At 42.2% G+C, this 27,406-nt stretch overlaps 1 protein-coding gene across 1 annotated transcript in view; it reads right to left on the reverse strand.

The window, feature by feature from the left end:
* Nucleotides 1-25,912, reverse strand: part of pde4d (phosphodiesterase 4D, cAMP-specific) — a 293,242-nt gene extending 267,330 nt beyond the window's left edge. Inside the window, exon 1 of the mRNA XM_072708295.1 lies at nt 25,760-25,912. The gene's annotated coding sequence lies outside the window, so the exon portion shown is untranslated. The remainder of the gene's footprint in view (nt 1-25,759) is intronic.
* Nucleotides 25,913-27,406: the final 1,494 nt, after the last annotated feature.

A 27,406-nucleotide genomic window follows, 5' to 3' on the forward strand; every position in this document is an offset into this window, starting at 1 on the left:
TAACATACAGCATTTAGCACTCTCAATGACCAGTGCATGGACATATATTATGGTCTACGTGGCTCCTGTCATTGGTGATTTACATTACAAAGAAGTATTTTTTTTTATTCTTAAATGTTACGCAAACACTGAAAATGACATATACAAAAGATTTTTTTAATAGGAGGAATATGAAAACAACATGTGATATTTAACAGAAAAAAAAATTGTTAGACAATAACAGCTTCATTTGTTGTGCTTTCAGCAGTAAAGTACTGTAATGACTCATATGTTCAAGCCCATCTACGTGTACCACTGCATGGAAGGAGCATGCCCACTCCAAAGACTCTGATTGGCCATCCAGAATGTCCCTATACCTACTACACATATTTGACCAATGAATAAGTAGGGATTTTTATAACCAAGGTGTGGCTTAATAGTGACACATAGGTGAGCAGAAATTTGATTTGATTCTGGGGGTTGTAGAAGGATTTATTTATTTTTCTCCCAGTGAGACTCATTTTTCTTTTATTTCAACATGTCCAACAGTAGCGTCACAATGAACCAGCCTTGCTATGTTCAGTGTCTTTACGGTGGGAGCTGGCCACTGAGCATACTGTATACCCTCCTCTTGGCTTGTAATACCGCAAGTGGTCACTTTGCTGGGATGGCGCTGCAGTCTATGCCGTGGATTGTTGTACCAACTACCTTGAGTAGATGAGAATAATATATTGGCCTCTGAAGCTGAATAGGACAAAGAAGGTGTTGGCACTGTTTGGAAGCCTGCCATTGACTTGGCACTCTGGAACGCAGCCTGGGGTCCAGCCGCCAAGGAAAAGGAAAGCGTATCACATGTCTCTTCTCTTTCTCACTTATGTTGTTTTTAACAGGCAGCGATTTGCAGCGTCTAAGAAAACGAGCGACACCGCTGGGCAATCAGGGATGTACAAGCTTGTTTTAATATGATCTCCGGGTGATGGCGAGACAAGGAGAGGGAACCGTGCTGGTGAAGTTGGGGCGGGGGGGTGGAAACGGGGATACTGCTGTGTCGCTGCTCAACCAAGACACTTCAATCAAGGCCCTTAAAAAGGTCTCAGCACAGTTTCGGGGGGGGGGGCTCTCAGTAGACACCTGTAATTACTTTATATTAGAAAAAATTGCGGTAAATAGCGAAGCCCTGCAGACAAGCACACCCCCCCCCCCCCAGCCGCTTTCTGAGCAATGGCAACACTGGGCTGATGCTTCTTGCTACCTGCACTCGTCATTTCAAGGCCCACGATTTCCTGATGCATTCCAGAACATTCATACAATTACAGTGCTATACTATAAGTTGGCTTAAGGGAACTGAAATAGCAACACAAGGCATGCTTTGACATAACTTGAGTGCTGTATAGGGAATTTAAATTATATAACTGCCTCTAGCCAGGACATTAAAGGTGAGGACAGGAGAGGACAGGTGAGGACAGGAGAGGACAGCAGATCTGCGGAATGGAAACTTCATTTTCTCTGGATGCTTCACCCCAAACCAATTTACATTCACTAGTGGGCAAAATTGTGGAAACAGTTCAAATTGCAGAACTTTATTCAACTGTTTATTCAACTCGAGTTACGTATTTAATCATCTAATTTATGATTCTTTGATTGTTTATAAACATTACTGCCAATATTCATGTAGTAATTTTTTAAGAGTAATGCCAAAGATGCTAGGTGTTTCCACAATTTTAGCCACTAGTGTACATTAAAATTCACACTTCACAGCTAGATATTTAGTAATCAGGGGGAATTACTCACGGGGGTTGACCTAGTGGTTTGCTATTAATTGCCACACCACCTGCTGTCAGCATCACTTCACTGCCTGCTCATTGCATTACTCCATCATATGTCACGTGGTCACATGACGGTGTCAGGTGACAAAGCCATTCATTCACTTTATCTCTGCCTTCTTACTGATAATATGAAATTATCTTCTTTCAAAACACTTGCTAAATCTCTGATGCCCTGTCTCCCACTCTGGCACTTACAGTCCTACCCTGATCTTCCACTTTCAGTCCTCTCCCATTTTGTTAAACCCATCTCCTCTGCCATTCCCAAATAGTATCCTAGTTCATTCCTCCTACTGCTGGTTCTGCTTCTGTCATCTGGTTTTCTTGGACCCTTCCACTAACACACAGAAATTCTTGCACACATTATTCATCTTACCGAAGAAAATGTGCATATTGTTACAGGTATCCTGAGATTTTCTAGCCACAAGCTCTATGTAGTTTATTCATTTCTTAATGATAATCAGTTCTTTGTCATACCATGTGCAACGAGTCCTTGGGCACTGTCCTTTCTGAAAGCCACAGGCTGAGGAAGTCCCCTAGGAGCAGCTAGGAGAATGTGAGATTTAGGTGGGGGCTTAAGGCTAAGGCCTGTTATGTCAGAGGCAGGTTGTAAAGGCTGCCCAGTAATGGGAACATCAATCTCCCAGCGTTCATCCCAAGGGGGAGATGACATGGCGTAATGGAATCTCAAAAGTACCTGCTTTCTCTTGGTTTGATAAGTGGTGACCCAGTGCAACTGCATGCTCACCCAGCCTGCAAAACTGAGGGGAAGAGGAAGAGGACTGACCTTGAGGTTACTGACAGACAACGCAACCCAACAACCCCCACAATGTCAGACATCGTAGGTGGGCTTAGCAAATGGAGTTTGTAATTCAGTATCAATTGCATTTAATTGTAACTATCTGTATCTCGTTCTCGTGGCTCATATGACTTACCACAATGTGCTATTACTTGTTTTTGTGGTAGTTTAAATACATTTTTATAATTGACTAATTTTCATAGCACTGGTAATTTCTTAGATGATATATAAATGTATATTACAAACCAAATCAATGAAATGTAGCTTTATGACTGGATACATGAGAGGTAAAAAAAAACGGTATTACTGTATCTTGCACTGTTTGTTGTTGGTGTCGCCATCTATCAACATCATCAACTGTTTACATTGTTGAAAACACAAATGCATATTGAAAATAAATCTGCATGAAGTGTGAGCATGTACATGAAGCAGTGTCTTCACCAGTCAGCCAGGAGGAATAACCATGGGCCACAAAATGCTACGATAAAATGCATATACTTCAAAAATGAAAGTTCAGCCTGGCGTAAAATGTTTAAATGATCCCCGATGGACACTGGGCTTCCCACACACATTTACGCACATTGGTAATCTCTTTGAAAAACTAGACCACAAAAACCCAAGCTAATTATAATTCAGAAAATCAGAAAATGCCAAGCAGTTAAATAGATTAATTTTGACTCACATATGTTTGACTTTCTTGAACATGACAAATAAAGTGTCGCCATGAGTCTTGTCTTATAATGGTCTACTGGTTGTCTAAAAGACATACACGTTACCACCATCAAGTTATTACTACCTATATCAGTTAGTATCTAAGGCATAACAAATAGATAAAGGGTTCCAGCAGGATGTAGCTGTACAGTGGGCATTTGGTAGGCACTGGCCAATCCAGACTTGGCATGCAGCTTACTGGCTTGGTGCTATAGGAGAAGAACCTGGCACAGATGTCTCCTGGCATCTGGCATTTCTCTGCTATCTACGGTCCGAGGTCCCAGAGGACCTCAGTGCTCATTTATTCTGAGGTTCGCTGAGAGGTTGTGTTTCTAGGTAGCATCTGTCATGTCAAAGTTGTGTCATTCACAAGTAACTCTTCAGTGAGATGACAATTTCAGGGCTCAAATAAAGGACAAACCATTAGGCCATTAAGAATCAAATGAGGCTACACACGGTAGCTCATGCATGGTGGAAACGCTACCTGTCCAAGTAGCAGGAAAACAAAGGGTTAAATGCCCAACGCTCACTCAAGACTGTTTGACTATTGAAGTATTTGAATCAAAACCCTAAAAAGGAAACCACTTAGGAACTCACTTTAGTTCAATAATCACATTGCATTTATGTCTGTTTTGTGAAAGGAAAAGTAATTTCCTGATGGACATAAGCCAGAGCTACAGAATATGTTCAAAGAGCCCGTCGATTCTTTCAATAGGCTGCACATAATCAGGTCCACGATTCTGAGTGGCAGCTTACGTCTCATGTAAGCATCAGCATCTATTCTCAGCATGGGCTCCAAACAAATGACCCCGTCTTGCATTCATTTACATTACATCGCAAGAGAGCGAGGTCAGCAGACACCAAGAATCACACGCTATCATCGGCGAAAGTTCTCTCGTGGGGTAATAAATCGTTACTGCATTATTTAGCCAGCATACAGGCTTGCTCTCCACATTCCTCACCATCGGAATTAATGAGAGCAGCTCGAGGTTGGTGAGAATGGGGAGCTTTTAATCAGGCTTCCAAAGAGCACAGAGAGCCAGAAAGACAGAGAAACAGAGTGGCAGGCATATTTCTGAAGAACACTATTTTACGCTAACCCCGCGATGATCTTTGGCACATTTTTATAGACTTAATTTCTCTTGATCTAATATTTATACACACAAGGAGTAAGAACTGAAATGTTAATGGAATTAGGAAAAAAACACCCCTGTAAACAAGGAGGCACTTGGGTACGGAAAAAAGTGTCCTGGGAATCCGTTTCCCAGGCTTCTCTGGGCATGCATCTAAAAAATGTTGGCCGGTTCCGCGTTCGTTCGGTTTAATCGGTCCTTGTGCCGACCTTCCCAGGCCGTTCACACTCCCACGAGGGGCAGGTATTTTTAGCATCGCACGACGTCCGGCCACCACAGGTCACAGGCCATTTGTCATGGGCGTGCCATTTTTCATTTAATTCTTTTCCCAAATGACAAGGATAGGAAACCCACGGAGATCATTTACAGGTAACATCGTCCACACAGGTATCGAGCAGCCAGAATACAACCCTTTCTTACTTCTAACTGACCCCACGTACTAAAAATACAGAAAACTGAGCAATAAAGCGGATGTGTATGATTAAGCTCTTCATGTAATATATGCATTGATTATGAGGCAAAGTTCTGGTCCCTTTGGGTTGTAAACTTATTTCAGCTGTTTCATTCTTAACACCAACAAATGAAACTATAATTGAAGATGATAGTTTGTCATTTAAAATATTCATGCATGTGATCTCTTACACCCAACAAAAATACCATTCAGCATGTCTCACAATGCCCTGTCTCACTGTTCATCCTCTAAATGTTAAAACTGCATCCTCTGATGTTGATTGAGACAGACAACCCAGATGCTACAACCAATCCGTATATGATAAGAACACCTATGCCATGTTCATCAGTTTCCATATTCTTTGCAACTGTTTTACTTTGTTGCAGGTGCACCCAATGTACAGCAAGAGACGGAGGCCATTAATGACCTATACATACCTAGTGCATTTTCCTGGTTGTGTGTTTGGTGAACCGCCTTCCCTCTCTATCACATGCAACAAAGGGTTCTAATCGAGCCAAACAGAGCCCCGCCCAGAGAGGTGCCTATAGAGCACCCACCCAGGTTGCAAGGATCACCATAAACAATGCTATAGTCCAATGGGCGTGGCTATGAGGGTCAAAGAGCCACATTGACATAGTTATTTTAGTAAAAGCAGATGTAAAGCAGATATGTAATGTATTACCAAACACTTAATCTTCAGCTGCAGTATTCTGATTTATTTTCTATTTCTATACTGTATTGCTATTACAGTGGACACTTGGGAGTCCCTAGTCTCAGTAGCAGCAATACTTTTTATTGCTTCTTTCGTTTCAATAAGAGGACATGTGATTTCTCAAATACTTCACTGCCTGTTTGATGCCAGGAGAAACGTCCACAATCTCACACACCAGTGACTGATTTTTGATAACCATACAATAAAAACTGAAAGAAAACAGTTGATTCATTATGTTAGCATAACATTAAAACTGTGACGTACAAAACATGCTATTTTACTGAAAATAAATCCAGTTTTGGTTCATGGACATTGACAAACAAAGAACGTCAATAGGGAGACCTTGTTTAGAAGGAAAACCTCAACCAGCCTTGAGATCCTTAGTGCCAGAATCTGTACATTGCACTGTCAAGGCCTTACAGCAGGTGTCACTATGGAGCTGGTGATTTTTTTATATGCTTTTCAATAATGATGGAAGAAATGGGGCTTCATAACTCAGGTTAAGTTTGCAGTTACTGTAAACAATTATTGCTCTGTTTAACTAAATGGAACCAATTCAATAATCAACAGGAAGTGGGTTCAATCAATTGGTGACGATCTCATGCACCAAGGCTTTTGACATTTTCACACAACTGTATCTAAAGACAATAATAAAAATATAATGTACATGTCTGATCCTCAGGGCTGAACAGAAGACTTTACTGCTATTAATGCAATTCATACATACATCACAAGTGTCTGGAGACAGAACGGCAAACAGGATCACATGACATATGAGCTTGGCATGGATGAAGTAGCATTCGCTAACGTTTTCCTTCATGGACAGACAGAGAATAGGTACGGCTGGGGGCAACATGGCACAAATGTTTGGAGAATGGAAAATAACAACTGAAACTCAGCACAGATGCCTGGGGGGAAAAGGAGGAAAAACAAATAATGGGTGCTTATGGACCTTGGGACTTGCATTAACTTGTCCAAGCTATCGAGTGCTGCAACGAAAATGAGCACAACATTATACATAAAGTGCAGAGAATGAGGGAACGGTGCATGAAATCAGCATGGCTATTCCTGTCCTTTAAGCGAACCATGCAGGCGTGACCCCCCACCCTACCCCAACCCAACCCAACACAACACAACACAACACAACACAACACAACACACACATATACCATGTGCAATGAATTTATCCACCTGTCCTTTCCATCTATCTTCTATCTGCGTATCCTCGTTAGGCAGGGACGGATTATGGGTTGTGTGGGCCCCTGGGCAAAACGTTCGCGAGCCCCCCCCCCCCCCCCCCACCACCAGCACCACCACCACCACCACCACAACCACCACAATTCAAGGGCCCTTGGCAGCCAAACGCCCTCCCTCCATGTTTCCATCAGAGGCCCTATAGGGTCAGGGGCCCTTGTAGGCAGAGGATCAAAGAATGTAGGCCCTCTAAAATAGACAAACGAAAATACATTGTTGATAAGCGTTGCAAATTGTTTTGGGCTAGGGGCCCCACGGGCCCCCTGCACCCCAAGGGCCCCTGGGCAGCGGCCCCACTGGCCCGGTCCGTAATCCGTCCCTGTCGTTAGGGTCACTGGGCTTCTAAACGATTATCCTGGTCAGGGTGGCGGGGTGGCCTGGAGCCTAGCAATCAATTCATAATTATTTTATTTTTAAATGTCTATTTCCAGCAATTTTGCGAGCCTGACATTGTAATTATGTCATACTTATTCCAGCTTTGGGCAGAGTTACAGCAGGTCAGGGAGAGAGTTATAATTCAGAGGGACCATGACCGGAAGGTTCTTGAGTCATCAGTCTGTATATAATAGATTTACAGGAACGGCAGTAGGCTTATCCTGCTAATAAGGATTTCATGACATAGGGAAAAAGTTACCAGTAGGTCTAGTAGCATTTAAGTTCTAATCCCCTTCAAAACGCAGGTTTGCAGGGGAAAATTATTTTTTTACAGCAGAGTCACAAGGCAGTCATGGACATTACATTTTCTCTCAGTAATTCCTTAAATGAAATTATGGTTTACTTCAACTGCATGGACCTAGAGTCCTTAGCCGACAGCTGGTAAATGCTGGCATTCATTGTACTGGAAAGGTTGTAGTGGTAATCAGCTGGGGATTAATACCCAGCACATGGCATTTTGGCAGTGATGGCACCTCCAGGGACATCATGAGTGTCATCTTCACCCAGCACTGTACACTGGGAGAGGGAGGGGGCTGGAGGGCAGCGTCCGTCTCCATTTTGCCCTGGGGGCATCATGCGACTGCTCACAATAGTGCATCATGAGTGACAGCAAGGAGCCTATTGAGCGCAGTTAGAAAAACATGCGCAGTCAGACAGAACCTGCTAACCATCTGCTTCTCTACACTGAAATCTGATTTAGCCAGATTCCCTTTGTAGCTGCACCCAGTTTTATATTAATGGCAAATGGCTCATTTTAAATGTATTTATTTAATGTATGATACAGTAGTTTTTCATCTTTTGTTTACATTTTAATTTCATTATTCCATGTTAAAATGAAAACTTGGTCATTGATTTAAGTTAAGTAAACTGATTTAATGATTCATGCAACGTGAAAGGAAGGATGATTAAAAAAGAGATTCATCACATTTAATTAAATGACATTTAATTAGATGATCGTCATACCTTCGCTGTAGCGTCCGTTACTCGCTGTAATTTACAGGGATAAGGTAGAATCTGATCGTTGAAAATGAATCTGATTTAAGAGGGAGAGTGTCCTTTGGTCCTGTTAATCACATGGATGATTGTAAGATGAGCCCATCTAATAATAAAGTGGGACAACTTGTAGTAAACGACGATAAATCTGTGGGCACAAGAACCAATGATCCTACGTGATGCAACTCCAAAGGAGGGTCAGCAAGGGCAAACATACAGCTGCAGCCCAATAAGCCGAAGCGTACAGCAGCTTATTTTTGCCCTGGGGGTCTCTGCGACATTGCATGGCCCACTGTAAAGGCTGTGGCTGGGTCACTCCCCTCGGTCTTCCACGCAAGCAGGGCTCTCAATACTGGGCCTGAAAAAACACTCCAGGCCAGAAAACTCAGAACAGCTATGACAACAAATGTGCTGCTATTCGTATACTGGCAGAAAGCAGCCTACCCTTGGATTACTTACTGTGCCATTTTAATATTCCTCGGATTAGACAGACCACCCTCAGATAGGACATAGACCAGTACTTACACAAATACAGCCTTAAATGGTATTTTCCAAGAATAGGATGGCTGAAAATTCATTACACTAAAATAAATCTTACTTTAGCTACTTTATCTGCATTATTAGCAGCAACCATCTACAGTATAAGTGTTTAACTTTATTTCCGTTCCATCCAAATTTATGTCTCAAAACATGTACAAATTCCAGAAAGCGTTGCCTTCCGAATTTGTTTCACTCTGTTTCCCATACATCCATTAAAAAAAAAGATACCAAAACAAATCCCAGGTGTCTGCAGGAGTGAGTTATTATTCTCAGCAAACAATCCCACAATCCCTTGCTTCATGAAAGGTGTGCGCTAAAACGCTGAAAGGTAAAATTTAATTAACTTCCACCCGCAGGATTTCTTCAGGCAAGCTGCATGTGGCATCCTAAAACAAAACTGTCAGCCATTATATACAAATCTCAGGCAATAACAATCAGTTCTGCCTAGAAACCAGAGACAATTTTCTAATTTGCTTAATGCATTTTTGCTCCCGTTTTTCTAAAAGATACTACACTGCTTTCCAGAACATTCCTTGTTATGAGACACTCCTACTAGTTTGCCATAAAAGGGCATCATTTGACTATATAATGCAATTATATAGATTTGTTATGCTACATAGGTATCTATAAACTCATCAAAGCAGTCAAGCATGAGCAATAGAGAAAGCCATAACAAAACTATTCATTTATGAAAGCAGAATTGAGATAGGGACTTTGGGTAATGGGAAAACTCACATTAAGCAGAAACCGCAGTGCTTGTGCCAAAGTGACATATGCCTATATTGTCAGAAGCCAGCAGAGCAAAGTAGCTCAAAATCGAGATGTATTCACCAGTCAAGTAAATAACTGACCTGCAGAATGACAGTCATAAAGATTGTAATAATATATTTGAGGCAGATGAATGAATCATGAAATAAAACGATTTTTAAAAGGTAGCTGCGGTAATGGCAACTAGCAGTTAAATCTTTTTAAAAATATCTCCCCCACCAGATAAATGATATTGCCGCCAATCATTGCAAACTGTCTGAGTGTCTCTGGGCCCTTTTCCGCTGGTTCCTCTTATCCAGAAGAAGGATGTTCTAGCATTTGCTTTTCACACGTCATTCTGTACATACCTTTGTGGCACGCTGCCCCATGGTGCTTCCATCCCACTGTCACTGTAAATTACTAAGGCGGGTGTCTTAGGCAGCAGCGGGCACAGCACAACACAACATGCAAATCTGTGCCGCGCATATGTCGCTCTGTCAGCCTCCACTCACAGTCAGTGAGAGTCATTTCATTAAAACTGAAATCCCACCAGGATGGATATCGCTCGGACTGACGGGGTGAAAAGAAAAAGGGTGAAGTGTTCCAAATGATTAACGCTGGCAGTGATTAAGTTGTTTACTGCAGTAGGAGGCTGTCCCAGTATCCAATCAAACCTGTTTGTCCTTTATTAGGGTGAAGAGAAGGAAAAGGGGAACGAGGCCGAAGAGGCCAGTGTTTTAAATCGTTCAATTCCTGGAGCAAAAATGTGGACTGTCTGGTAGGGAGCTCCCTACCTTCGGGGACCCCCAGATAGTTCATGTTTTTGCTCCAGGACCTGGGGGGGGGAGCAAAATATGGATTTTCTGGGACTCCCCAAGGATTGGGGTGGGCAACACTGTTGTAGGTGAACGATTTAAATCACTGGCCTCTTTGGCCTCCTTCCCCTAGAGAAAGGGGGTAGGGAGAAGAAGGCACAGCATCCTGTTCTTAACAATGTTTGCAGTGTTTTTGGGCAACACATCCAATGACAAGATGACAGATAATTTTCCCATGTACCAATCTTCCAAACTGCCAACCTTTTGAGTTTGGTCTGCAAAATCTGTCTGTCCCTGGCTGTTTCATAGTGGCACACTGACAGTTGCCCCTTTTTAGATGGACATGACACCAGTTTAATAGAATTTGCACGCAACCAAAAACATCTAATCTACAAATACATCCAGCCATCTTTCAAATCCAGTACAGCGTCACGATGAATCTGGAACCTGTCACAGTGCGTGAGGCAACTTTGATGGGTCCCATCACAGTGTAACAACAACCTTGATCTAAGGACCAAGGTGTAGCTACAGGACAAATAAGGGGGATTTTTGAGTCGGATGCTAATTGATCACTGGATAAAGGATTTATTTATTTACGTAGTAATGCAATATTACAGAAAAGAAGCAGCAAAGCACAGTTACATAGCTTAGTAAGCCAACACAATATTAAGATAAGTCCCAAGAGTATTAATCAATAGAAAAAACACAGAAAGCACATTGGATTACATGCTGAGATTGCACACACTTAAACAAATCCAGAGCAGTGCAGGGAGGCCCAGAAGAAATTCCGCAAACCATATGCTAGTTAGCACCTCAGCAGTGCAGAGGGAGGATACCAATGACAGGCCTCAGACACTGATTCCAACACAGTTCTTCTCAGTGTCACATTCAAACAAAAGAGCTGTAAATTCTATTGCATTCACCAAAGAAAACTTTACAGGAAACATTCCTTTCTTCAGCCCTAATCTAGTTATCTCCATTGGGGACAAAGCAACCCCATTACACCCAGACCACCTTACAAACCATATTTTCTACTTCCTTTTCTCATTACCTTGCTCATTTATGCCCCTCCACAGCCCTCAACTGCTCCCCTCTGTGGTTTGAGAGAGAGATACAAGTGAGACCTCTTAAGTCAGGGTGTTGCTGCAGCAGGATCTACATGCACACGCACAATCAGCATTGACCCCTGAGCTCTGATAGCCCGAAATTTATAGAAGATATATATAGGAGATATTTTGCCTAACAAGGACAAAATTTTTGGGGTTTTCTTTTGGCCTATATATGTGCATCACTGTTCCCCTATCTTCGGGATAAAAATCTTACTTTGTTTACTGATCAGTGGGCAGACACTGAATGCGAAATAAATGTGGTGAGAAGACATTGCATATAGCTCTGAGAAAACGATACATGTACAAATTACATTAAAAGAGCACAGCAGGATATCAGTAATCAGTCAGTATAAACTGTCTAAAAAAGCCCGTCCTTCAAAACTGAATGCTCACACAAGATGGATACTCATGAGGGAAGCTAAAGAGAGGGCAGTGATTATGTGGAGAGAGCTACACAGTTCAGTCAGTGAGAGCAGATTAAATGTACTGCTGTAAACAATATGAAGAGCTCTGAGATTGGTCTGCACCAGAGGCTGGCAAGAAAGAAGCCATTACTGGAAAAAGCATTGTTTGTTAGCACACCTGCTGAAAACACAGCAGCAACCTAGATGAGACGAAAATAGAGATTTTTGGCTGAAATTCAAAGTGCTCAAAGTGTAGTGCAAACTTAACACTGCTTGCACCTTAAATAACTTGTACCATGGAGAATGGTGGTGGCCAGGGGTGTTGTTAGACATAAAGCTCTACTGGGGCACAGGCCCCCCATCCCCCATCACCCATATGATCTGAATGTGAGATTTTACTGGAGCACAGCACATAAATATTGGGGCACGTGCCCCAGTAAAAGGGGTCTTGCGACATCCATGGTGGTGGCAGTACCTTGCGTTGTGGATGTTTCTGCAAGATAAATTGTTCAAAAAGTTCTTAGAAAAAAGCAGGACAACCAAAAAAAAAAAATAGTGAAAGTCTCTCAGTCCTTGCCCTAATCCCACTGTGAAATTGTGGAACTATTTGAAAACTGTGCCCTGCAAAATGGGTTGGCACATACCCTAAAATACATAAATTACAATGTGGCTTTGCCCGCTACTAAGGTGTTAATACTTTTGTGACGTTCTTCTTGAGGCACTTCTTCCAGTCACTTTTTCTTATAGTCCAGCCTCCCTGCCCTGTCTTAGATTGTGAAGGTGTCACATAAACAGAAACAGAATCTAGGTTACAGTAGTGCCAGAAGCTTGGCAGTTGCTTCTTGTTAGCAGTTTTTGTACAACAGCTGAAGCACACAGCTTCTCCCCCTTGTGGATATATTTGTGCATCACAATTCGACTTTCCTGTGGCTGTGCATAGTTATACTGGTTGTGCTTTATGTGCATCTTACACGCTTAATGCAAGTGCAACTAATTTGTTGCATGTATGAGTACTGCAAACCCTGGCCACATTTTCTGCATACTTTTGAAGGTGCATTTCTAAGTCTACATTCCATGTAAAACTTAACTGGTAGAACAGGCACTTGACTACCATCTGGTTCAGCCCCTTCATCTCTTTTCTAATCAAGATTCTTCAGCAGATGTCCATTGTGTTCTTCAAGTGTTCCAGAAATTGTGACATCATATGTGTCAGATGCAATGTGGGTAGACATCTAGCCTTTTTCAACTTTATCAGATGCTGAAGCAGCTCTTCCATACGTGATGCAGACAAGCATTGAAGTCTTACTGAAAAGCTACTCCATATGAATATTTAATTCGGCATTGTGCATTTTTAATGCATTCAACGTCAAATTGCATCACAAATAAAATCTTCTGCACATTTGTATTTGGTAACACTTTACTTAAAGCAGTTATATAAATGCATTATAGATACCCTCATAATACCCTATAATGCATTGATAAAGTGTTATAAACATGGCTATAAATATTTATAAAAAGACATAACACATTATAGCCATGTTCATTATGAATTATGAATCTCTCATCTATAATACATCTATAATACGCTCCTAAGTACGTTCATATTGCATTATACTGACCATTATAATGCATTATAAAGGTATCTATACAGCTTCATAAAGTATTCTTAATGAATAATAAACATGGCTATAATGTGTTATGACTTTTTATAATATATACATGCCATGAAATATTTATAGCCATGTTTATAGTATTTTACGAATGCATTATAGTGCATTATGAGGGTATCTATAATGCATTTACATGACTGCTTTAAGTGTTACCAACTGTTTATTCAAATTCACACTTTAAAATCCTGTAAAAAAAACCATATCTCTTGCACTGCAATCCACTCTAGCCCACTTAGATACTAGATACTGTCCTGTAATGAATTATAACTTGGCATTTAACACTGACATCCCTTCCCAACTGACCACCAAGCTCCTGGAAGTGGGACCCAGAGCCAGCCTATGCAAATGGATCCTAAACTTCTTCACTGGCAGACTCCCACGTGCATGTCAGCAGGAAACCCTCTTGCAGCCTGGTCCTCACCACCAGCACCGGGCAATGTCCCGAGGCCCCCGCCGTACTCCCTGTAGTCCCACAAGTGTGCGGCCAGATACGGCTCTATTATCCATTTTTTGCTGACAGCACCAACAATAATTAAACGGATGACAGGGAGGAGGTGAGGCTCCCAGCAGAAGGGTGTCAGGACAACTAGTTCTCCCTGAATGTCACATACACTAAGGGGCTAGTCATCACCTTCAGGAAGCAGGAGGCAGGTCACACTCGCATTTAATTTGGAGGAAAGCTGTAGAGATGGGCAGCAGCTTTAAGGTCCTTAAATTTGCCCTCACTGCTGCCTTTCAGTGGGCACACTCACAGGCCGGATTGCATCCCTGGTACAGCACAAGACCACGAAACACCGCAGGGAGTCATGAAAGCAGCATAGAGCATCTCTGGCCCTCTTGCTCTGCTCCCAGCAGCTTAGGATATGTACACCTCATGCTACCTCCAAAAAGCAGATTGAATCTTGAAGAACTCTACTCTTCCAGCACCAGTACTTTTCTACTTCCTCTCCTCTGGCAAGACCACACACAGCAGGACATCACGATTCAGGGATAGTTTTTATTTGAATCTCAAGAGGCACTGAGTTACATTGAATTTGAATACTTCTTTAAAAATTCTGCTACTCTTTAACTGTTACATAAGCTACTGCTTCTGTTGTCACTCATCACTTTGTCTCACCTTCTGTTACAAGATGTTGGACATGCTATGGGATTGTATTAAATGTCTGTTGTTTACCATGTTGTCACTATGGTGTTATTGTTATTTATTGTTCTCTTTACACCTGCCTGTAGCAGCAGGGCAGGCAGCGGCACATACTGACGTACAACTGTCACAGAGACAGTCTCGTAGCATTTGTGGTAGGGCCATCCAGACCATCACAGATTACAAGACCACACCACAGGCCTGTGGCAGTGAGACCACTCTCACAGATGCTCTGAATGACTTCTATATATTGCTTGATGAAGACTACCCCCCCTTTGCTGTGAAAATGCTCATGAGAGTTTTACTTACACAAAAAATGTTCTGAGGGCAGATGGGAAAATGATTGGTTCACAGAGATTACCAATCAGATTGAAGAGGAGGTGGGCCCAAGCAACTAGAAGAGGTGGGACCAAGACATCTTCAACATTTCTCTGGGCCAGGAGGTCATCCGCAAGGCCACCAACACCGTTCCAGTGCCAACATGTGTCATTGTGAAATGCTTTGAGAGGCTAGTCATGGGGCACATCATAGCTGGACTCCTAGTCTCACACGACTCCATCCAGCTCACCTACCATACCAAATGGCCTACTGAGAATGCTCAGCTTTTCACCAGGCCCTCTCTGGAATTCTGGTCATTGGCTTCAGTTCAACGTTCAACAGCAGCGTCCCCCAGAAACTAAGAGGGAGGTTGCACTGGATCCTGGAGACCTCGGGAAAACCTTTCCAGCACCGTCACCAACAAGGGCAGCGTGCTCAGCCCAGTTCTGTTCACCCTGGTGACTCACGATTGTCCTGCATTGTACAGCTCAAGCAGCATCAGCATTTTGCTGATGATATGGATGTGGCGGCTCTCATCAGCAAAAGTGACGAGTCAGCACACAGACTGGAGGTGAAGTTGCTCGCAGAGTGATGCGAGTGCCAAAAGTTCTCTCTTAATGTGAAAAGAGTCAAAGGCAGGATTGTTGACTTCAGAAAGGCCCATGTTGTCCACTTCTCACTGCACATTAACGGATATGAGGTAGAGAGAGTCAAGAGCTCTTAATTTCTCTGGGTGCTCCTGGCGAAAAACCACACCTGGACTCTCAACACCAAACAGACACAGAAGCATGTCCACTTCCTGTAGTCTCTCCACATTATACAGGGTGCCATAAAGCGTGTTCTGTCCAACTGCATCGCTGTCTGGTTTTGGAATAGCAAAGTCTCAGACCGCAAGTCCCTGCAGCGAGAAAAATCATCAGGGCTTCATACCCTCCATTAAAGACAATTTCCACAAACGCTGCACCTGCCGAGCCTCCAGCACTGAGGAGGACCCCTCCCACCATTCCCACAGACACCATCTGGCAGGAGGTACCAGACCATCTAAAGCAGTCCTGCCAGGTTCCGCTGCAGCTTCTTCCCCGAGGCTGTCAGGACACACCTTGCTGGCCCCCATACCTGAGCAGCCTAAAAATACCCTAACCCCTCCCTCAATGGCTTGGCTCTTTTTTTTTTTTGTTTATCACTGGTTTACTTTCCCGACTGTTCCATTTATTATACTGCTGTCTGCTGCTACATTATTTATTACCATTGATTACACAGTCAGGCACTATGAGAATATTGACTTAAGTCCAACCTCCTTGTCTTGTGCGGTCCTGCGTTTTTGCACCTTCTGGCTCTTGCTCTCTGTATGTTGCATCATGGTTCTGGGGAAACATTATCTTATGCCATGGTACACCTGTATATGGATGGTATGACAATGAAACCCACTGGACTTGACGTAACAAACACTTGAAAATCAAAAACGACAGTGGTCTCAGTATGATAACTAAACCTTCCATTTAATGTCCTTTGGAAGGCTGAAATGCTTCTATCTTCGCATTAAGTTTATCAGTGTAAATCCATGTACTCTTTTGGTGTTTCTCCTGCAGTGAACCTGCCCAGGCCCTGACATCTGTCCTTACTCCCATTACTCTTCATTTGTTCTGTGATTCGCATGGCTACATCTTATTTTTAATTCTCACCAGCAGCTGCGTGTTTATTGTGTCTTCTCTCTGGTTTGTGTTGACCTCATCCCTGTCCCTGTACACCTTAAAAACGGAAAGCCACAATAAACCTGTGATTCCATTCCCTGTCCCCAAGTAACACTGTTCTGTGAGCTGTCCCAGCTGGCGCCATTCTCATTTCTTATTTACTCTTATCAGCTCCTCTTGTCCTTAGCTCTCCAGCCCTCCAGGTTGGCAAAAAAAAATTCACAGCACTGTACTTGGAATACTTGCTTTTACCTGAGCTTTTCCTGTCACTCATTCTTCTCATTCTGCACACGTAAGCTGCTAAAATTACAGGCATGTAATGTGCGTCTTGATTCCTTCCACAGTGCCTCTGGTTCGTCTGCTGTAATAACCTGCTCATTTTCAGGTCTCCTCACATAGTTATGAGAGTTAATTGTACTCTTGCCTGCTCTGCTTGAATGCAGCAAATCAAAAAAAATCTTGCTTGCTTAATTTAAGTCAGCTTAAATCATAGAACCATTATATCCTGTGAGCAACATTTGCTTAATTCCTCAACTCAGCTAAGGTAATGCTTGCAGAACATTTTGCACTTGTTTTTTCTTAACAAAGAGGAGGATGACTGTGTCCCTTCTCCTGAAATATGCTGGAAAACTTCCCCAGGAAATTGGGGACACTCTGTGATTTCAAATTCAGCCTCCACTACCTTAACAGTGTCAGTGTAACTGAGGTGTTTCCTAGGTCTACAAACCTTAATATATCACCTCTAGTCTCACCACAATCGTTTGTTTCTTCACACTGTCTGAACGATGCCATTCATCATCTGTGTGTCTTCTCCCTCGAGCTTCATGTTTCTGCTTTGCACTGGGAGTAGGTGGTAGGCCAGAATCATACATAGCTTTCTGTAACTGCACGGCAATACTTGTCAGTTAGGGTGCTAAGACGAGTCACAAACTTTTGGGATCATTTCATCTTTAAACTTAACTGCCTCCCATCTTGTTTGAAAAATGTCATCAGTGTGTGTTAAAGCTCTGATGGCATCATGTGATCCACTAGCATGGGAGAGGAGCCTACTTCACATACCACCCAGCAGGGGTCACTGGACTTCTCCACCACCCAGCTCACCCATTGGTCCATCCTCCTTTTTAGACCTTCTACTGCCTGGTACTTTATCAATATATATATATATATACACTCACCTAAAGGATTATTAGGAACACCTGTTCAATTTCTCATTAATGCAATTATCTAATCAACCAATCACATGGCAGTTGCTTCAATGCATTTAGGGGTGTGGTCCTGGTCAAGACAATCTCCTGAACTCCAAACTGAATGTCAGAATGGGAAAGAAAGGTGATTTAAGCAATTTTGAGTGTGGCATGGTTGTTGGTGCCAGACGGGCCGGTCTGAGTATTTCACAATCTGCTCAGTTACTGGGATTTTCACGCACAACCATTTCTAGGGTTTACAAAGAAAAACATCCAGTATGTGGCAGTCCTGTGGGCGAAAATGCCTTGTTGATGCTAGAGGTCAGAGGAGAATGGGCCGACTGATTCAAGCTGATAGAAGAGCAACTTTGACTGAAATAACCACTCGTTACAACCGAGGTATGCAGCAAAGCATTTGTGAAGCCACAACACGCACAACCTTGAGGCGGATGGGCTACAACAGCAGAAGACCCCACCGGGTACCACTCATCTCCACTACAAATAGGAAAAAGAGGCTACAATTTGCACGAGCTCACCAAAATTGGACAGTTGAAGACTGGAAAAATGTTGCCTGGTCTGATGAGTCTCGATTTCTGTTGAGACATTCAAATGGTAGAGTCAGAATTTGACGTAAACAGAATGAGAACATGGATCCATCATGCCTTGTTACCACTGTGCAGGCTGGTGGTGGTGGTGTAATGGTGTGGGGGATGTTTTCTTGGCACACTTTAGGCCCCTTAGTGCCAATTGGGCATCGTTTAAATGCCACGGCCTACCTGAGCATTGTTTCTGACCATGTCCATCCCTTTATAACCACCATGTACCCATCCTCTGATGGCTACTTCCAGCAGGATAATGCACCATGTCACAAAGCTCGAATCATTTCAAATTGGTTTCTTGAACATGACAATGAGTTCACTGTACTAAAATGGCCCCCACAGTCACCAGATCTCAACCCAATAGAGCATCTTTGGGATGTGGTGGAGCTTCCTGCCCTGGATGTGCATCCCACAAATCTCCATCAACTGCAAGATGCTATCCTATCAATATGGGCCAACATTTCTAAAGAATGCTTTCAGCACCTTGTTGAATCAATGCCACGTAGAATTAAGGCAGTTCTGAAGGCGAAAGGGGGTCAAACACCGTATTAGTATGGTGTTCCTAATAATCCTTTAGGTGAGTGTATATAATTTGTACTGCTTTTAATGCAGACCTGTGGTACATTTCCATTTTCCTATCAACATCCATAATCTTGCTACAAATCATAATGTAGGTGTTACACGGACATGCTTTTTAAATTACGGACAAATATTGTGCACCACCATCTGCTAAACAGAGTGGCCCTATCACCACTGAAATCTCTCTGATATGGTCTCTATACAATCCATCATAACTAGGCCTCACTCCATGCAGTTTTCCCAGTCATTTCCTTGCTCCTGGTCTCTCTTTCAGAGTTATCCCTGCGTCTCAGAGCAAAGGGGGCACCCAGCCTGTGTAAGGTGTCAGGTTTTTAAAGGCTGCAACACCCCCCTCATCGCTTCCTGCCTATGCAGCAGCCCCAGTTCTCACAATTTGCCAACGCTAATGTGTTATACATACATTACAGCAGGCAACACATGCCAGCGCATCTCTCAGTCACATTTAGGTGTACTGTTTATTTTAGCCCGTTGCCCTGTTGAGATTTCATTAGAGCCTTATAGTGCAGCAGTAGATATACTGCCTGGCCAAAAAAAATTGTCGTCATTTGAATTTATATCAGTAAATACTTAAGACCGAATGACTGGATCATTATTACAGCCCAGCAACGTTATGCAGCAATAAAGTGAAGTCAGCTGAGTACCTGAATCTACTGGCCTCCATCCATCATCAATGGATTTTTTCCTCCCCTGTTGGCATGGGCATATTCCAGGACAAGAATGCCAAGATTCATTGGGTTTGAATTGTGAGTGGTTCAGGGAGCACGAGGAATCATTTTCACATATGACTTGGCCATTACAGAGTTGTGACCTTAACTTCACTGAAGGTCTTTGGGGTGTGATAAAGGAGGCTTTATGGAGTGGTTCAACTCACTACAGTCAATACAGGATCTCGGTGAGAAATGAATGCAAATCTGGATGAAAATAAAGGGTGAGATGTTGCATAAGCCTGTGGAAACAATGCCATGACAAATGTGCGCCATAATCATAGCTAAAGGTGGCCCAACGAAAAATTCAAATGGTGACTTTTTTTTTTTGGCCGGGCAGTGTATTTTTAGCAGTCACACAGTAATCGCATATCAAATAAATCTTACGCGGACATAAGTGCAATTTGTATCCAAAGCTGCAGCGAATGGATCGCTTCTTGTCTGAAAATGACACCTAGAGAACTTCATCATAATGTCACACAACAGTAAGTGACAGTAAACCATATAAAAATTTCTAAAATTTAAAAGAGATATTACTATTCTTCTTTTAAGTGAAATGACGCCAGTACGCCAACGGTGGTCATATACTTGATGAACTATTATCGTTGTTATTATTTTATTACTTAGGACGGCAAGAGCTTTCAGCCTCTGTCATTCAGAATGTTGCAGTGACCTGTTCCACTGCCCAGGCCCATACTGCTATCCAGTTTGTTTTTTATCTTGCCCAAAGGTATCCATTGTTTATTTGCCGGGAGTGTCACTGAGTGTTTACAGCAGCAGAACAGCGGACTGGTGAGAGCCACACTCTGGTCCCCACACTAATCTAAACATGATTAACTTCCAGAGACAGAATGTCAAACAGACGCCTGGGATCATTTCCTTCCAAAAATAGGTTTTTTATGTTTTGTTTAGATACGTAATAGAGTCTCCTATTGTGAACGTGGAATGTTTTCACATTCTTAGAATGATACAGTGTAATGAGAAAGAATATAATCTTCGTGTTTATCCCTTCTGACCTTGAAAAATCAATCTCCTGTCATGGAATTAGTATTAAAACAGAAACATCCCATTCTTTTCAAAAGCTCAAAAGTATGACCATTAAACTACGCTCAGTGTTTGCGTCACTGTGTGATTTTCCCCAGTGAAATTCTGCTGGGTAGTTAAGGAAGGAAGAGGGCCTTTAGGTTTTCACATGTAGAGTCAAGGTAATAAACTTTTTAAAACTTCTTCAAAAATATGACTAATATTCCATTTCATTTTAAAATGTTGTTTAAATAAATGCAGGCATAAACATTATTATCAAGGTTACATATGAATATTGGGCCTTAGAACCTTAAAGACAGGTCAGTTTAAAAGGTTTGACACATCAGGTCATACAATGAAGAAGTTACACTGGTCCTAATATTGATGTATTGATTGTAGTTAAAATTCCTTTTCACATTCGCTGAAAATCAGAGACAAGCACAGAAAACCACAGTCCCCTGCTAAATGAATTGTATTAACTGAATTATTTGAATTAATACAATATTTTGTTTTTTGGTTTAGTGTAAACGTGCTGTTCAATAACAGGCTATCTAATTCTTTGTGTTTTAAAGTAGGGGATCAAAAAAAGTAATTTGAGTAATAAAGTAATAAATTGAAACATTTTATTACTTAAAAAAAAGTTACAAATTGAAACATAAATAAAATATAGGCTAATATTAAAGCTGAAAGGCCAGTGTCATGCAACTCCTGCCTAGGAGATTGGAGCCCATTTCAGGGAATATGAAGTGGAAGTAGGGATGCGCTGGATGGAGGTGATGTCTTACATATACCTGTTTAGGATCAGCTTTACAGAATACCTTTTGTGTATCAAAAAGTAAGGGAGACCCGAAAATAGCACGCCTGTAGATTTCATACACATAGTTCAATATCACTACATTTAATTGGACGTCAAGAGTTCCTTTTCTCCAGAGAGACGGTTACATTAACTGATAATTATGTATCCTTTCTTCATCGCAGTAATTAATGTCCATGGAACCAAGTTATCTGTGATGACATCATTGCTGTCGTATGTTTTTGTTTGTGACAGAAGGCGGACTCCAATGGCAATTTTCAGCTGCACTGCGCTCTTTAAATCTCACTGGAAGTCACGTCGTGAGACCACAACATTAAGCCATCTACCCATTTGTCCTTGTCAGTTTTTTATCTAGGACATGGATATGTCATTCTAGGTGAGGGAATTCCGGAGACATCAAATTTCCACTGGGAATTAAAAGTGCTGCTGCAGCTGAACTTTTTGGGAACTGTGGCCAAGACAGAATTTTTGCAACCAACCTGAACCTGCCTAGACCCCGGAAATTAGGATCTGATGGGATCAGGTCACGTTATGGCTAATTTGAACAAGGCACCTAGACCAATTTTAAGATTAAGCTCTTAGGACAAGTATAGGATAAGCTTCTTCCTTGCATTTTTTAAAAATAATTCTTCTCCCAACCTGTAATGACTATGCCTGTACACCTCCCCCTTCCTGCAGGGAGGGGGGTTCAGATTAGCATAACCTTCCCGAGATGACCATGACTCTACAGGACCCAGGCTTTTGTGGAGAGGAGAACTGCTCTCTCATTCCGCCCACAGGCCTGTAGACAGCATGTGGCTCTTCAGCAGAGCAAGGACAGGAGAAAGAACTAGTTCATACGACATGCCCCAGGGAGTGCTCACCGACTGCCCATTATCCGGAACTGTTGGCCACATACGGATAATGTGGCACAGCCTGGATCGAAACAGGATCCACTGTAGCCCAGATCTTACTTGATGTATCAATGAGCACTATAAACAGGGATTGACATAACTGGTACGCAAGTACGCATTCACCTTTAAAAGCAATACTCTATACCGCAAATGAAGTACAAATTACCATATAAAGGTTAAAATGCACGATAATTTCTTGTCATATCGGCGCAAATGCACATAAAATACGTACGCATTCACGCTGTTACAACAATCGATTGCTGCATGTATCACTTTTAAAGGTGAATGCATACTTGCATACCAGTTATGTCAATCCCTGACTATAATCCCATGACCTACAACAACAACAACAATAAAAAGAATAAGAACAGCAGCAACAAGATAAAAGAATGAATTACACTCAATAACAGAATGAGCATGAAGATTTATTCTTTATAATTATCTGAATGGCCGGAGGAAATAATGTCTTATCTACATAATGAGGGCAGATTTTTAAATGCTCATTGACCTCTAGCAATGGATACTAAAAGTTACTGCTTTGGAACATCTGCAATTTTTAAAATAACACTTATTTGTTTGTTTTGCATCATCTGTCCTTACATGTTACCCCCTAGTGACATATTAAAGTAATTGCCAAAGAAATATGAATTATCTACTAATAAATCTATAGTGCTAGCTTCTAAGAAATATTCTTATAGTCCTGGGACAGAAAGATAATTTAGTCCCTTGCAACTACACAAACCCAAATATTAGTTCAGGTTGCAAGATGCAGCAGAGGTAGGACTAGCAAACTTTATACCACTGCTAAATCTCTAAGATTAGCTCCGTACAAAATGCACTGGTTAAACAAGTAGTTAATTGCTTAGAAAAAAAAAACTGGCTCCAGCATCAATATGATTTAATTAGAACTGCAACTCCCTGTGTATCCGCGTAATGAGGCCCCCAGCTCCGACCTTGCTGTTCACTTTGTATTTTAGGGCTCTTCATTTAAACGGAAAAGCTTGTTCATCAAACGGTTCATCTTATTTAGTTGATTGCTCTTATGTGGATTACATGACTGCTTTTTAGTTAAGAAATTTCTTTCATCATCCTTAAAAATGGTGCTTTACTTTTTACAGTTTCTGCTCCCGGGGTGGTGCTGTGGCTTGCTGGTTTGCACTGTAGGGTTGGAGGGTTGCGTGTCTGCAGTTTGCATGTTTGCATGTGGATTTGGGTGATTTTGCTCCCATAGACAGTCAATTGAACCCTGACACATCAACTTTCCAGCTGTGTTAGCTGTGATTGATGATTTGCATAATGTTGGCCAGGACATGCGTTTGCACTCCTTAAATGATAATTTGTGAGCACCTTTAATGCCAGGTGCTAATGACATATATTGAATGCTTTTAGCCAGTTGGACTAGTATTATAGAAACGAATAGACTGTTTAAGCCGTAAAAGCCATATGCTGCTAGCATGTTGACACAAAGCACAAGTGCAAATGAATATGTTACTCTAGGCATTTTCTGATGCTCAAAGTGCACAAAGTAGATGTAGGGTATTACCCATGACACTGTCTTATGGAAACACTGTGATTCAGTGAGAGAATACAGTTCATTTCATACCTAAGGGTATAAAACACTTCTGGGCCTTGTACTAGAACATCTCACGCTATCTCCCTTCACACTCAGAGCAGGTCTTGTCAGTAGAAGAGGGATGGAGAGCAAGGGCCGGCCCCCTCCATCTCAAATGTCTTCTTTTTTGAGGTGTTGGGTCCAACAGCCAGCCACACCACGGTTATGCTACCAATAGCTGAAACCCAGCTGGATGTTAGGATGGCACTCAACCTGCACCAGCACATGACTGTTCAAACTAGGTCAGAGGTCAGTGGCTCTAAAGTGACCAGATGCTACAGCAGGAGAACGAGAACCTGCAAGGTTCTGCAGAACCAGAAAAATCCAGAAAAGACTTGAAATATTAAATAGTAATTGACTTTGTGACTGAAAGTAATTGTAGCAGTAAGTGTTATGGTTTCCCTGGTAACTAAACACATTTTAAGTTAAGCAGCTTACTGTATTTACTGTTTTGTATGACTAAATATTTGCTTTGGCATAGATCCTTCAACTCTGGGAAGGGGTCATTCAGCAGCAGCTCCTCCATGTCAGAGCATGCCCAACACCCCACAAGACCAGATATTTGTTAATAACAAAAAGGTGACTCATTCAGTGTCTTATAAGCAAAAGACCAACTTTTGCATTTGAAACACCAACCAAGGTAAACATTTAATACCATTACTAACTTTCCAGCACAATATCTCAAAGTTTGTTACCAGATCATTTTAAAACTGCAGGCAGCTCTCTCTTCAGGATTTTACTGGTTTATCTCTAGTTTGAGAAGTTCCAACCAAATTAGAACATAATACATGTTGCTCAACTGTATTAAGTATTGCATCAATTCTAGCTTCTGATAGAAGTGTCCCGGTAGTTTTTGCTCTTTGATGAAATAAGCAAAGAAATATTCATTCCCAAATTCTGCATTGGCACTTTTCTGCAACATCTCTAAACTTTGATAGTAATCAAATGACCTAGACTCCCGTCTTAACACTTCGTGCCGGCTGCGACATCGCTATCTCACTAAAGAGACACGCCTGTCCGTGGCTACAGAATTCGACTCGTGTTTAGAATAGTTTGGAGGTGGCACTCTGGTTCTTCGTCGCCTAGGCTGAGGGATGACAGGAGCAGAATCAGGTCCTGCTGTCCCTCTCCTCCTTAAAGACACCGCTCAGAGCCCTGAGGTGCCACTGCAGTACAGAGAGAGCTTTTCTATTAATAGTGCCACAGTCTCAGTCTGAAAGTCACAGGGACGTTCTGGGTACGGCCCGTCAGGATAGTTTTACTTGACAGCAACTTTGCTGCTAAAGTCGGAGAGGAGGGAGTTTCGCCATAAACCCCAACCCGGTTCCTGTTATGTCCCCCTCCCTAACCCCCCCCACGCCTTACGCCATACCACGCATATGCACACCTGCACGCACACACTGACAGATCCACGCACACATGCAGATGGCGGATCTCCACCGGAGACGCTGCCAACTTAGACAAGATCGTCGCACGCCTCACCCACGAAACCCGGAGGCGTCCGCTGCAGACAGCGCCGACCAGCCTGCAATCAGCGAGAGGAGGAAGAGGACGAAGGGGAGGGCGGCGAGGGGGGAGCAGGGGGAGAGACAAACAACAACTTACTCTGCTCCTCGGAGAGAGAGAGTCTCTTTGGGCTGCAGCGTGCCGAATGGCCAGTGTAAAGATCCCCCCAGAGCGAAAGGCTGCAGATTTCGAACGTGCAGCGGATCAGGAGACAGTGGCTGCAGCACAGAAAGTCTGGCCTCTGCTCTGACTGTAAGTGTAAGACTCATACTCACACACCGCTTTGGAAATGATGAGAATCAGGGAGCTCCCAGCCTTTCAGCCAATCAGGCGCTCCCACTGCTCTCCAAACACCCCCCCAAAACAAGTTTCTCTGTGGGGGTGGCTGGACCTAGAGGGCTGAAGAACTAACAGAGGGAGGAAGACGGCCGTGTTAATCCAGTGCCATGGAATTTTTCTCATTGCATCTGCCCTGCCCTAATCCCTGTCTTTCGGTGACGGTCAGGTGACCACAAACAGCAGGGGGGATCATACCTGCCAAGTTTTGGATTTGAAAATAAGGGAAATTTTCCCACCACCCCAACCAAGCTCCAGTATCCCTTACATTTTAAGACAGGTGTACAAGAAATCTAAAATAACCACTTGTCATTAACATTTTATTTTCATTACTCATTTTCTTTTAATTTCTCATGTTCACTCATGTGGATCTCTGGCATTCACTAATGACTTATTATACAGATTTGTTGCAGACTTTGTATCCTTGTTGAAGTCGTCACAGAAGGCGATAGTAACGTTGTTTTTGGCACACAGCATTGCCATTATAACCTCCGCATTTATGACCTGGTTAATGTTGTAAATGACCTGCAGACTACTGCAGGTGGCAGTTCTCGTGAGGCTACTGGCAGTTCAGTTTGGAGAGGCAGAGGAATTTTTTTTTTAATGATATTATAATACGGGAGATTTACGGGAAAATACTAATACGGGAGGACGGCGGGAAAGAGGGGTAAAATACGGTAGTTTCCCGGCCAAAACGGGAGACTTGACAGCTATGGGGGGGAGGCAGCTGCTCATTTTAACCTCAGTCTGCGCAAGCAATTCATTCATCGTTCCACTGGCTATAAAAAAAATGCAGTCATTAAAGTAGTCATCATAATGCACTATCGCTACCTTCATAATGCATTATAATGGTCAGTATAAGTATTAAGGATGCTTTGTACTGCATTATGAAGGTATCTAAAGTGCATTTTACCTGAGAGCTTCATAGAGCATTCATAAGGCATAATAAACATAGCTATAATTATAATTTTTATAGAGTGTTCATAATACTTTATGAATACATTATAATGCATTATTAAGGTATCTATAATGCATTATAATGACTTATTTAGGTAAAGTGTTACCAAAAATTGAAACGGCAAGAAAGATGTTATGAGTTCCTATAACATACACAATTTCAAACTTAAACGCAAGACAAGATTCATGCAAGCAAGCCTCACAAATTGCACATTTTTTAAACATTGTGTGCACATATTCAGTTGTCCTTGTCTTAAACAGCCTGAGATGGGCTCTGGTCTCAGCATAACCCTATACTGGATAACAGATGTTATTAATAAATTAGGAATTATTTTTCTGCAGAAAAAGCATTTCAATTTATGCTTTTCAGTACATAAAAGCTGAATGATAACAAATCTACTTTGGATTTTTTTATGTGCAATCTGTTACTGTTGGTGATTTGGTGATTTTGAT

This window comes from Paramormyrops kingsleyae, chromosome 2, assembly GCF_048594095.1.
Source record: "Paramormyrops kingsleyae isolate MSU_618 chromosome 2, PKINGS_0.4, whole genome shotgun sequence".
NCBI lineage: Eukaryota > Metazoa > Chordata > Actinopteri > Osteoglossiformes > Mormyridae > Paramormyrops > Paramormyrops kingsleyae.